The sequence below is a fragment of the Tupaia chinensis genome, unplaced genomic scaffold (genome assembly GCF_000334495.1).
Source record: "Tupaia chinensis unplaced genomic scaffold, TupChi_1.0 Scaffold000316_1, whole genome shotgun sequence".
Lineage (NCBI taxonomy): Eukaryota > Metazoa > Chordata > Mammalia > Scandentia > Tupaiidae > Tupaia > Tupaia belangeri.
The window spans coordinates 10165980-10178304 of record NW_006159809.1 but is presented as its reverse complement, the minus strand read 5'-3'; positions in this window follow the sequence as shown (position 1 = coordinate 10178304).

The following is a 12325-nucleotide window of genomic DNA, read 5'->3' as shown; positions in this document are numbered from 1 at the left end:
GTCTGGGACTCAACCCGTGGTTGACTATATGGGAGTCCAGCGACATAGCCATTACACTAACTATTGGTCCCCCATTTAGAAGATTTGAAGTTGGCCAAGATAAGGTCTTTATCACCTTACAATTGATTAGGAGATTTTTAAATCTAGCATTAGGTCCAGGAATGTTCTCATGTTTGTTTTCTCCACTAGACTATTTGATATAATCTCAAAATATGTTTCGTGATCTCCAGCCAAAGAACAAAAAACTTGGAGAGTACTGTCTTAAATGCCTCATCATCTCACTTCCACTCAATGACCAAAGTCAGTCCAAAGTCCCATGGTTGTGCAGAACCTGGGTATAGAGAAATGCCATCTCCAGTGAGCCTGCAGAGAAAGAACCAAAGGTCTGAGGAGCAGCCCTGATGGGACCTGAGAATTCAGGATGGTTTAAGAAGTGGCTATTCTCCTACACAAGTATAAATTCCAGCTCAGTCATTCACTTGTTTTTTATTTTTCTTTATAAGAATTATTTATTTAATTTTATTTAGTATTATTCTTCTTCAGCTTAACCAGAGAAAGAGAGAGAGATAGCAAGCCACTTGGTCTGAGACTCAAACTGCAGTTGGCCATATGGGAGTCCTGCATCTTAACTGCCATGCCACTTGCTGGTCCCATCTATTTATTTTTTTTAAGCATATTTTTCTGGCATTATTTAGAGGAAAGTGCACTCAAGCAACAATCAACCCATTTCCTATCTCTGTTAATTACCACAAACTCACTTCTCATTGACACAGAAATTATTTATAAAGAATATTTAAAGATTAGATCATGATGTGCCTTGGAGAAAAAAGGGTGAACAATCTCAGCTTTCCCATCTGTATTGTTTAGGAGTTGGTTTAGACCAGGGCCTTCCAACCTTGTACTATAACTGTGATATGAAGAGACCCTGAATTCATGAATAACTCAGGGCTGATAGCTGCCTAAGGTTTCTGCCCTCTGGCAAAATTACTGCCCTTACCTGGAGCTATGAGTATCCTGAAAACCTTCACTAGATTAGTACTTTAAATAGATTAGTACTTGGAATAGATTAGTACCTTGAATAGATTAGTCTTCCTGCTTCCCTGCCTTCTGCCTTTGACACTGTGTAGGGCGAGTTCTGAGCCCAAGACCTCCGCTTCCCAAATTCTCCCATAAATGACTGTGTCCAACCTCCAGTGGGGGCCAGAGATTTAGTGTTAACTCCTCCATACCCACCAACATTATAAACAGTTCTCCTAATTACTCTGAATGCTACTTTCCATTCCTAGGCATCTGATTTTTTGCAACAACTGGGTTACAAGTTTGTCGATTCTTCTCAGCTCTCAGTACAACCAGAGTCCTACACTCCCCACCCAACTGATTAACTTCAGTCACAAGTAGCTTCATTTACCCCAGCATGCTGTACCAATAGCAATATCATGTGAAAATCATGACCTAGACCAGGGATCAACAAACTATGGCCTGCAAGCCAAATCCAGCATGCCACATGTTTTAGTACAGCCAGCAACTAAAGATGATCTGAACAACAAAAAAATTTAATGAATGGAAAAACATTTTAAATAGCTGAAATGTGAAAAGTATACAAAATGCAAAGTGTAGTGTCTGTAAATAAAATTTTACTGAAATTCAGCTACACTTACTCATATGAGTATCATCTGTAGCTGCTTTCACACTACAATAGCAGAAGAGAGTTGTTGCAATGGAGACTATATGCCTACAAAACCTAAAAAATTACTATCAGGTCCTTTACAAAGAAAGTTTGAACCACTTTGTTTCTCAACTATATTTACACACAATTCACCAGAGGCTATTATTTAAATGCTGATTTTTATTCTGTAGCTATGAGATGAGAATAAAATTCTACTTTTCTACAGTTCCGAAGATAAACTTTCCCTCTATCAGTTTAAGTTCTAATTAGGGGGAGGAGGCTGCAAATTAATTGACAATAGATATATTAACAGAAGAAAAGACAAAGTTTATTCACAATTGGATGGGAGTTATTCATTCACTTAATACCCCAAGGTACAGGTTTACATACCAATTTAACAGAAAATAGGAGGTAAGGTTATGGTACCAGTGTGAGAACGTAAAGGATTCTTTTCTTTTTATTTATTTTTTTTTGTTTTTGTTTTAATGCTAATGGAGGCAGTCTGTCTTCTTCCTGGAATTCTCAGGAAACTACCTTGAAGGGATTTAATGTCAGTTGTATTCTTCCAAAACGCTGCTTTAGTTTTATGCAAAGTTCCAGTAAGATTTCAAATGTTTTTACTTTAAGGGATTTTTTGTTGTTGTTGTTGTTGTTGCTACAGGGCATGTGTGCTCTCTAGAAAGAAACAGAGAGAGAGAGAGATAAAGTAAGAAAGCAATCCCCAGTAGTAGTTGGTCAAGTTAAAATCTCTTTCATGCCACAATCCCTTCTCTTCCATTCTCTTCTCAGGATTTCAGGCATGCATACTTTGTGCCCAGTGTGTCTTTCAACCCACTGGGTTCGGGACTCAAACTGCCCAGTCATCTGTGTGGGGTCCAACAGCCTTAACCACCATGCCACCATGGCCCACTCTAAGATAATCTTTATGCTGAAACTGTGAATCTTTTACACCAAGCTCCCATGTGATGCCAATACTGATGGGTCCATGGACCACAGTTTGACCTGCAAGGGTCTGTAGATCATCTCCATGTCATCTCTAACTCTTTAACACTGTGATTCTATGTTGCTCTGAGGGAAAAAAAAATAGACAATCAGATATTCTGGAAAAATCATTCTCTCTACAGTATAATAGATTAGGATAAAGACAGTCCAATAGATCATGGGTACTATCATTCGAATTGCAGAGTAGTTATTTCTCCTGTTCTTTTCAAGAAAGACCCAAAAGCTCAGAGTTGTCAACACCCACAAACAGTAGCAAAACCCTAACTGCCACAGAAGCAGAACACAGTCTCACTCACCAGGCCACATCCTGCTGGGAGGACATTGCATCCCTGAACTCAGGACTCCATGATATCCAGCAAACCTCACCCTCATGCCATGCCTGCCTCATGCTGAGGGGATTCCACAGGTTGAGCTAGAACTGTCCCATTTCTGCCAAGAATATAATCTCCTGTTATTGACCTCAGTGAGAAAAATAAATTTGAAATGAGATTCCTGGGCATAGGCACCAAACTGTCTTTTTATTCAATATTTTCTAATACCCAAATCTCTGATCTTATACCTGCCACTCCCATTGCCAGTCAGGCAGCTGCCTGAAGCACAGCCAGATGGGAGGCATTCAATAAAGTTGCTAGCTCTTTTCCCATAATCCTGAGATTTACAGTGTTAATTTAAAACTGTCAGACATCTGTGACACCACACCACCTTGGCCAATTTTTCCTCAAGGAGCCATATGGGTTTTGTAAAGAATTCACTGTTAGATCAATATTAGCTTTAAAGAAAAAGTTGCACCCTGAAGTAAAAGCAACCACATTGCTAAGCCTCAGTCCAATAATTCTGTGTGATGGGGAAAATGCTTACAGGTAAACATTGGTGATAGAAAGAAGGTTAGGAAGCTTACTCAAGTTCCTCCTATTTTCTCAGGAGACTCTGAGTTTGCTTCTTAATTAATGTCAAAATATTCAATATTAGCTTTAAAGAAAAAGTTGCACCCTGAAGTAAAAGCAACCACATTGCTAAGCCTCAGTCCAATAATTCTGTGTGATGGGGAAAATGCTTACAGGTAAACATTGGTGATAGAAAGAAGGTTAGGAAGCTTACTCAAGTTCCTCCTATTTTCTCAGGAGACTCTGAGTTTGCTTCTTAATTAATGTCAAAATATCCCTTTTCCATTCTGGAGACCTTGAGTTTGCTTCTTAATTAATGTCAAAATATCCCTTTTCCATTAAACACAACAGTTATGGGTACAGTTCAGAATGTATGTAGGGAGGGAAGGGAGTCTGATAATAATAATGGAAATAATATTGGATCAAGTCTCTAAAACAGAGCTAATAGAACTTTTTTTGATTACATCTGTACTGTCCAACATAGTCACCACTAGCCACATGAGGCCACAGAGTGCTTGAAATGTGGCTAGCAAGACTGAGGAGCTGACGTTTTCATTGTAAGTAATTTAAATTTTACAGGCCACATGCACTATTGACTACCATATTAGACATGGTGGCACTGGATCTCATCCCAAGAATGTAGCCGTGGGCAAGTTATTAACCTCTCGGAATTCTCATTTCTACTTTGGAGAACTTGAAAGTGAGAGTAAGAGATGTCTATGGCTTCTTGGTGGTGTTTCACTCTATAACCAATGAATAAACAGTTGGTCTTTAATCAAGGATATATTCCAGATCTTTAGGCAAACTTAGAAAATGTCTGTCTCACTTCCTCTTTCTTTGCATCCCATGTTATTGACCTACCATGTCCAGAAGCCTATTTCAACTTATAATCTACATACATAACCCAGACCTGCTACTTGATCACCAGCACCACTCCTACTTTTCTACTAACAAAAGAAAAAAATTAAAGTTTTCTTATTTCATTTTAGAGACTACACTCTGGCTGAGCCATGAGCTCAACCTTACACTAAGGACCATTTTACCTGCATGCTGACGAGAATTCTCCAGTGTGAAGTCTCAGGATGGAGTGGGGTGGAGAGACTAACAGAGCCAAACACCCACATGACCCGGCCTCCCACCAGCAAGGCCCCACTCTGCAATCCTTAGTTAATTTCAGAGCAGCAGTTGGCCGCCTCCTACAAGGTTTGAAGGGACCTGGGAAGATCAATTACAGAAATGATTAGCATGCAAATGGCACCAGCAGGCTACAGGCAAGAACTCTCTCAGCAAGGACAGCAGAGGCCAGGCAAGTTAGGAGCAAATCATTCTGCTATAAACAGAAGAAAAGTCATTAGCCTTTATATCAGTGGAAAGCACATTTCTCCCTCAATTTCAAATGTGTTATTCTGAAATACTTTAGTCAAGTAGTAAGCACTAGAGATTCAAAATATAAAAAAGATAAAGAACAGAATATTATTTTGTCCAAAATACAGTGCACCCTTTATGTTTAATTTATTCACTTCATCTCACTCATGTCTTTTTTTCTTACACTTTTTGTGTCCTTATATAACTCAAAGTTGTAGTACTTGAACATCAGACAATGGACAGTTACCAGGTTATACTGATATTTTTACCAGTCCCTGGCACATTCTTAAAAACACCATAATCAATTTTCCATCAGGCTAAGTTTCTTCAAGTTGAAGAATATATTTATCTTATTTGTGTCTGTGTGTGTGTGTGTGTGTGTGTATGTGTGTTAGAGTCTTTTTTTTTCTTATGAAATAATTGTGATTCTAAATGGAAGCTCGTTTTTTCAGCCTGTTTGTGCAAAATTAAAAGTTAGCAACTGTCAGCTTTGTGTTGTGGGAGACCAAAATATGCTTTCCCTAGATATGAAGGAATGTTGAGCTGAAGATAATTAGAAAGAAGCAGATGTGGAAAAGCTTTCTGCCCTTCCTTTATCTGCCTAAAAGCAAGATCTCCATTTACAAAGACAGCAGCTATCCTGTCTCCTTTCTCTCACGGAGAACAAGAGTTAACTACTTAAGACAACTTTAGACCCTCATTGACCTGGGAATGATACCAGAGGAGTACAAACGTTAATAGCTAACCTGCATCTGTCATGTGTTTGCCTTTCCCCAAATTACCGAAGACGCAAAATCCTATTCCTTTGTCTTGTCACATATCTAAGTGTATCGTCCTTTGTTAAAGATGCTGTGGAGACCACAAGAGGCAAGCTTAGTTTTCTTTCCTACTGTACAAGACAGCAGGTGAAATAGCTGTGAAGCAGGATACCAAGGAGAAAAAACCTGAAGCCAAGATGGCTGATGCCAGCAGCAAGGTTTAAAAGGGTGACCACAAGGCTAAAAAGCCCAAGAAAAGGAAGCCCATAACAGCCTATACCCAGTCTTATTCCAGGGGATTGGCAAATACTTCCAATCTACCATGTATTTCAGGAAAACCATGTACAAGAGGAAATAATTAACCACTAAATCCAGGGTGGAAAAAAAGGAGAATGTTCTTGTCACTGTCACAAAACCAGTTGGTGGAGACAAGAATGGTGGTGGTATCCAGGTGGTTAAACTGCACAAAATGCCTAGGTATTATCCTAATGAAGATGTGCCTCAAAAGTTGTTGATCCACTGCAAAAATAAGAACAAAAAAAAACCTTTCAGTCAGCATGTGAGAAAGCTGCAAGCTAGCATCATTCCCAGGACCATTCTGATCATCTTCACTGGATGCCAAAGAGGCAAGAGAGTGATTTTTCTGAAGCAGCTGAGCAGTGGCTTGCTTCTTGTGACTGGACCTCTAGTCTTCAACTGAGTTCTACTGCATAGAGCACACCAGAAATTTGTCAATGCCACCTCCACAAAAATTGATATTAGCAACGCAAAAGTCCCATAACGCCTCACTGATGTTTACTTCAAGAAAAAGAAACTGCAGAAGCCCAGACACCAGGAAGGTGAGATCTTCAACACAGAGAAGGAGAAATAAGAAATTACAGAGCAGCGCAAAGTTGATCAGAAAGCTGTGGACTCACAAATTTTACCAAAAATTACTTTTCCCCTACAACACTATGTCTGTTTAACCAGGCAATAAAATCCCAATGTCTGAGATCCCCTGGCTTAGATTTCAGTAGAGATATTGCAGTTTCCACCAGGAATGGGGAGGTCGTGGTCAGCATAAGAGTACTAGGCTGGAAGTTCCTTAGAAACTTCACTTTTCTGTTATTTCCTCCACCAGAACAATTAGTTTTCCTAACTCTAAGTATGGAAAAAAGAAACTTTTAGATTGCCAGACCTGATAGCATCACTACTCCAATGATCCCTGTGCCACGGCGCTAGATATAAATAAACAAATAATTAATTAGCTTGACAAAACACTAAGTTAAAAAGTGTAACTTATGCTGACTATAATGGAATTTCTATTTATCTATTCATTCTTTTTTTTTTTTTTTTTTGAGAGAGAGAGAGAGACTTTTGCTAGAGGGCGCATGTACTTTCCAGAGAAACAAAGAGATACAGGGAGATAGAAATCAAGAAATCATTCCCCAGAGGGGATGGCCATGCCTCAATCCCTTCTCCTCCATTTTCCTCTTGGGATTCTGGGCATGCACACACATGCGCCTGGCATGAGTTTCAAGCCTCCAGGTCTAGGACTCAACCACGGTCAGCCCTGTGAGAGTCCAGTGATGTAACCATTATGCCATCTTCTGGGCCCATATCTATTCATTCTTGACATAGATTATGCCCCTCTAGATGAAAGTATCCCCAAATGAGAGTGGCCTTCACACAACCTCCATACTTTCTAAAGTAAATAAAGCAACCCCCAATTATGTGAATTCAAAGTAGCTAGAGGAGCACAGAACCACCTGAAAGATGGACTGTTAACCAACACTTATGAGGAAAATGCTGTCAGGCTAATCTTTGTACTTTCAAGAAGCTTTAAGGAGGGTTTGTGTGTAGCATGAGGGTGTGTGTTAATCATGTGTCTAGGGTGAGTATTGTAAGGCATGACAGATGGCAAGGGAACTGTAGTGAAGGAGCTAAGTCCCAGTGGACTTTCCAGATGATCACAAAGAGAAGAGTTAAAGACTCTCAGGTATTTGCAAACCCAGGAGTAGTTCCCTACATGAGCACCAAAGAATTACAGCCAAGGTATACTGTGACTCACTCTTTGCCAAGTCCTGTACTGCCAAGAGCTCTTTGCATGGACTCTTTTCTTAATGATAGAAAGTGCATGTGCACACACACAAAGAGAGAGAGAGAGAGAGAAAGTGGCTTCAACAGAATCTTGTCACAATCCCCTTTCCCCAAGCCTTCAGCTCCTCAAGATCTTAAGTACTCACACATACATGCCCTACATATTTCAGGCTTACCTTGGAATCTGAACCTGGAGTCAACCTTGTGGGTCCCAGCACTGTCATCCAGTATACCAGACTGTGTCAACAGGCTTGGCCAGGTATTTTTGTTTGTTTTGGCTTTTTGGTTTTTTGGGTTTTTTTTTTTCATTATTATTATTTCTTAGAGAGAGAAGTACCCTCAACAGGATCTCAAACAACAAATTTCCTCCTCCATCCTCCTCCTCCTCATCTTCCTAGCCAGCTGGGAATCCTGGACTCACATTCCTGTTATATACAGGTTAATCAAGAAACAAAATCCACACTCTTCCATATAGATACAGCTTTGACCAGCACAATACCATTGCACCACTGAGTCAGCCCAGGTTGACTCATTGAATCCTCACCGTGACTCTATGAGGCAACTGTTAGTACTATCCACTTTCCACAAATGAGGAAACTAAGGTTCAGGTAAGATAAGTAACCTACCTTCAATCCACAACATTGGAATCTGAACTCAAGTGTAGTACAATATCACAGTTCTTGATAACAAACACATCTTTGCTATCAGAAATATAAGGGCAAAGCCATTTCCAATGGATGCTCGAGATGGAGAGCTAAGACCAGAGGGTCTTGAAATAGCTATTTTCAGACTCAGTTTTAATAATTTATGTTACCATATTCATGTAAATTTTCTATCTGCTCTCTGGAGATGAAAGTAGTTTTTGGTATTTTTTTTGTCTCAGAATTATAGAATTACAGAGTTTCAAGGAACTTCAGAGACCAGTTCCTTTATTTGACACCATGATACAGAGTTTCATGAAGGTGAAGTGACTACAACAAGGATCCATACTGACAAGTCAGCAATTGTGATAACTTCCCCAAATACATGAATGCTCTTTGTGAAATTATGTAATTAGAGTACTAGAAGTGTATTGAATTAAACAGTGAATTCACAAGATAAAGTAGTCATTGAAAATCAGGATTAGAGCTCAAGTGAACAGTCTAGAGGAAATGAGTTAATGTACTGTTTGGCATGTAACAGGGCTCCAACAATGTTGAAAAGATGTTTGCTTTATCATTTCAGTGTTTAAGATAACTTGGGCTCAGAATTATGTACTCAGGTAATGGACCCAAAGATTTGTTGTCGTAGGAAACACATGCACACGTGCACACACACACACACACACCTCTAAGCAACATAGAAGATGTGAATATAAAGTCATGAGTTCTGTGTGATTAAGAGATATTGTGGCATTATGGCTGCTCATTTTACTTCTTGGTACATATAGCTAAGTTATCAATCATTTCACTTAAGAATTTGATCTTGCAATGGTGCAAGCTTAGGTAAATTTTATGCCTATAATCAAACATACTTTTCTTTGTAAAAAAGAAATGAGACACATAGCTCCATCTTTTTTTTTTTTAATCAGGAATTATATGTGATTCAGAATTGCCTTGAATAAAATTAGTAACCAGATATTGTTACCTATGGTTCAGATCATTTCTTAATCTTTTTCTCCTCCTTGAGAATTCTGGTCCTAAAATTCATCATGAAACGTAGCAAAGAAAATGAGCCACTAGATATTTTTGCAAACCTTTGACTTCACATGGATGTCTATAGCTTTAGCCAATTTCTCACAAGATCAATGGTCTTTAACATGACTAATAGAATTTAACAGTTATACACAGAGCTGCCTCATTCTGACAATTTACATTCAGTCTCCAAAAAGGCATATACCAGCTACAGAACTACAGTATTGCTTCAAATTTAAGCAATAAATTCTGAGAAGGCAAGTAGTAGCTAAAAGAAAAGAATATGACCCTCTGAAGCCTAATATGATTGTGATAACTTCCCCAAATACATGAATTCTCTGTGAAATTATGGGATTAGAGTGCTAGAAGTGTACTGAATTAAACAGTGAATTCACAAGGTAAAGCAGTCATTGAAAATCAGGATTAGAGCCAGCTGGCGGTATGGTAATTAAGGCAGCTGGATCCCACATGGTTGACAGGACAGTTCAAGTCCTAGATGCTGCAGCTTGAAAAACACACTGGACACTTGTGTATGCATGCCCAAAATTCCAAGAAGAGAATGGAGAAGGGATTGCAGTCATCCCTCTGGGGGGATGACTTCTCATTTTCTCTCTCTCTCTCTCTCTCTCTCTCTCTCTCTCTTTCTCTCTCTCCCATCTTTTTCCACTCTCTACAGCAAACTAAAAAAATAAAAGTTAAAAATCAGATTGGGGACCAGCAGATGACATAGCAGTTACATCACTGGACTCCCACATGGCCAACCACAGTTCGAATCCCAGACCTGGTGGCTTGCAACTCATGCCAGGCATGTGTGTGTGTGTGTGGGGGGGGGGTGCCCAAGATCCTGGTAGAAGAATGGAGGAGAAGGGATTGTGTATGGCCATCCTCCCTGGGGGATGATTCTCACTGTCCCTCCGCCCACTACCCTCTCACAAGCACACATGCCCTAAGGTTAAAAACCTCTTATAAAGAAAATCTGATTGATTCTTAGCACATATTGCTAAGACACTGTGCACCAAAGGCTGGACCATATGGGAGGTTTAGGTTCTGTTCCCAGTCCAACCTAAAGGCTGGGTGTGGTAGTGTGTGCCTATAATTCTAGCCAGAAGATCAAGGCAGGAGGATCACCACACTGAGATTCTGTGTAAAAAAAAAAAAAAAAAAACATGTTACTCAATTTTCAAGGGTTCTTTATAGTACACCCCCCCACTGAGATTTTTTGTAAAAAAAAAAAAAAAAAAGACATGTTACTCACTTTTCAAGTGTTCTTTATATGCAACTCTTATCAAACTACAAACACTAACCTTTTATATAGTTTACTAAAAGGTAACATTGGCCAACTACCACAGGAAGATGCAGATGACAGGGCGAGAACTGGATAGATTAGAGAGATATAACCCAGAGCCTTTGCCACCATGGGTCAGCGGCAGGCCAGGGAGAGGTTCCCACAACCAGGAGTGAATCTTGGTGTATATTCCAGGAGACCATGTTGAGCATGAGAAGCAGGTGGGCTGATTATAGAGTTATCAAGAGGCCACAAGAATAGCTCTGAGGAGAAGATCGGAGGATGTAATAATGCTAAATCAGAAATCAGAAATAAAGACAGAGGTCAAAGTCAGGAACATATTCTGCTAGTTTCTCTAGATGTTTAATAAGCAAAGGGTGTTACAATCAAAGCTGTTTGGGTAGTTGTTGAGTTAAATAGGCTTTTTATTTTGTCTTTTTTTAATTTATTTTATTTATTTTTGTATTGCCAGAGAGCATGTGTGCTCACCAAGGAGAAAGTCAGAGACAATGAAAAAAGGAGAGAGAGGAAACAACTCCCAATGGGGCCTGGCCACATTACAATCCTTCTTCCTCCACTTCTTCTTACCATCAAGATTTGGGCATATATGCACACATGCCAGCATGTTTTTAAAGCCATGGGGCCAAGATTCCAGTCAGCCATGTGATATCTGGTGCCCAATACCCTGCTTGTGGGGTTGACCCTGTTTTGTCATTCAGTCATGGCATTTTCACTCTTTTAACATACTCGTGTCCATCATGAATCTCTACGAGGCATGGATAGTAAAAGGGATTTTCAAATTTATTTGACCAGGGACTATTTGTTCATTAAAGCCCCCATTGGTCCTTGTAGACCATAAAGAACAGCTTCTGGGAATCTTTAGTTTTGTCAAAATGTTTGATTTTACAGATAAGAATGCTGAATCCTGAGAAATTAACAGACAACCAACACACCATGGCCATGTAGGCACAGCTGGGTCTAGAACAACAATACCTTGGCATGCCCAGTGTATGCTTTATTACAACACACCCTGTGCCCACTTTTTGTCTTCTCCTTTTTGAAGCAAACCTTCTTTAGCCACTGATGAACTGGAAAACAATACCTGCATCTTTCTTACCTAAGAGTGGTCCAAGAAACCCCAAAGCACTTCTGCCAAACCTTCCCAACAGGAGCCCACTGACAGTCTACCCTGGTCCTTTCCTCCATCCAAGTTCAGTAAATAGCTATGGTTTCAATTATAACAGAGACATGCTTTCAACTCCAGGAAAGCTACAGAGAAGCTCTTAGGTGATTAATAGCTGATTAACTTCCCCTGCCAAACATCTGCAGGCTCTATTAATTAGACAAAATGCTAAGTGGTTATCAGATGAGCCTGGAAAACACCAAGCCTGAGAGAATCTTTCCCTTGGCGAGTTGCACTACTGGTTACGTTGGACACAAGCTATGACTGGGCTCAGAGCTGGCACAGCAGGGACCAGGAGTAGCACCAGACTCAGTCCTGAGGTGAGCATTCTTTGCATTCTAGATCTTTCTCTTCATGGGTCCCCTGAGTATTGCCAGAAAAAGCTGCTTTTCTGCTTCAGCATGGTCCTATGTTAAAAAAAAAAAAAAAA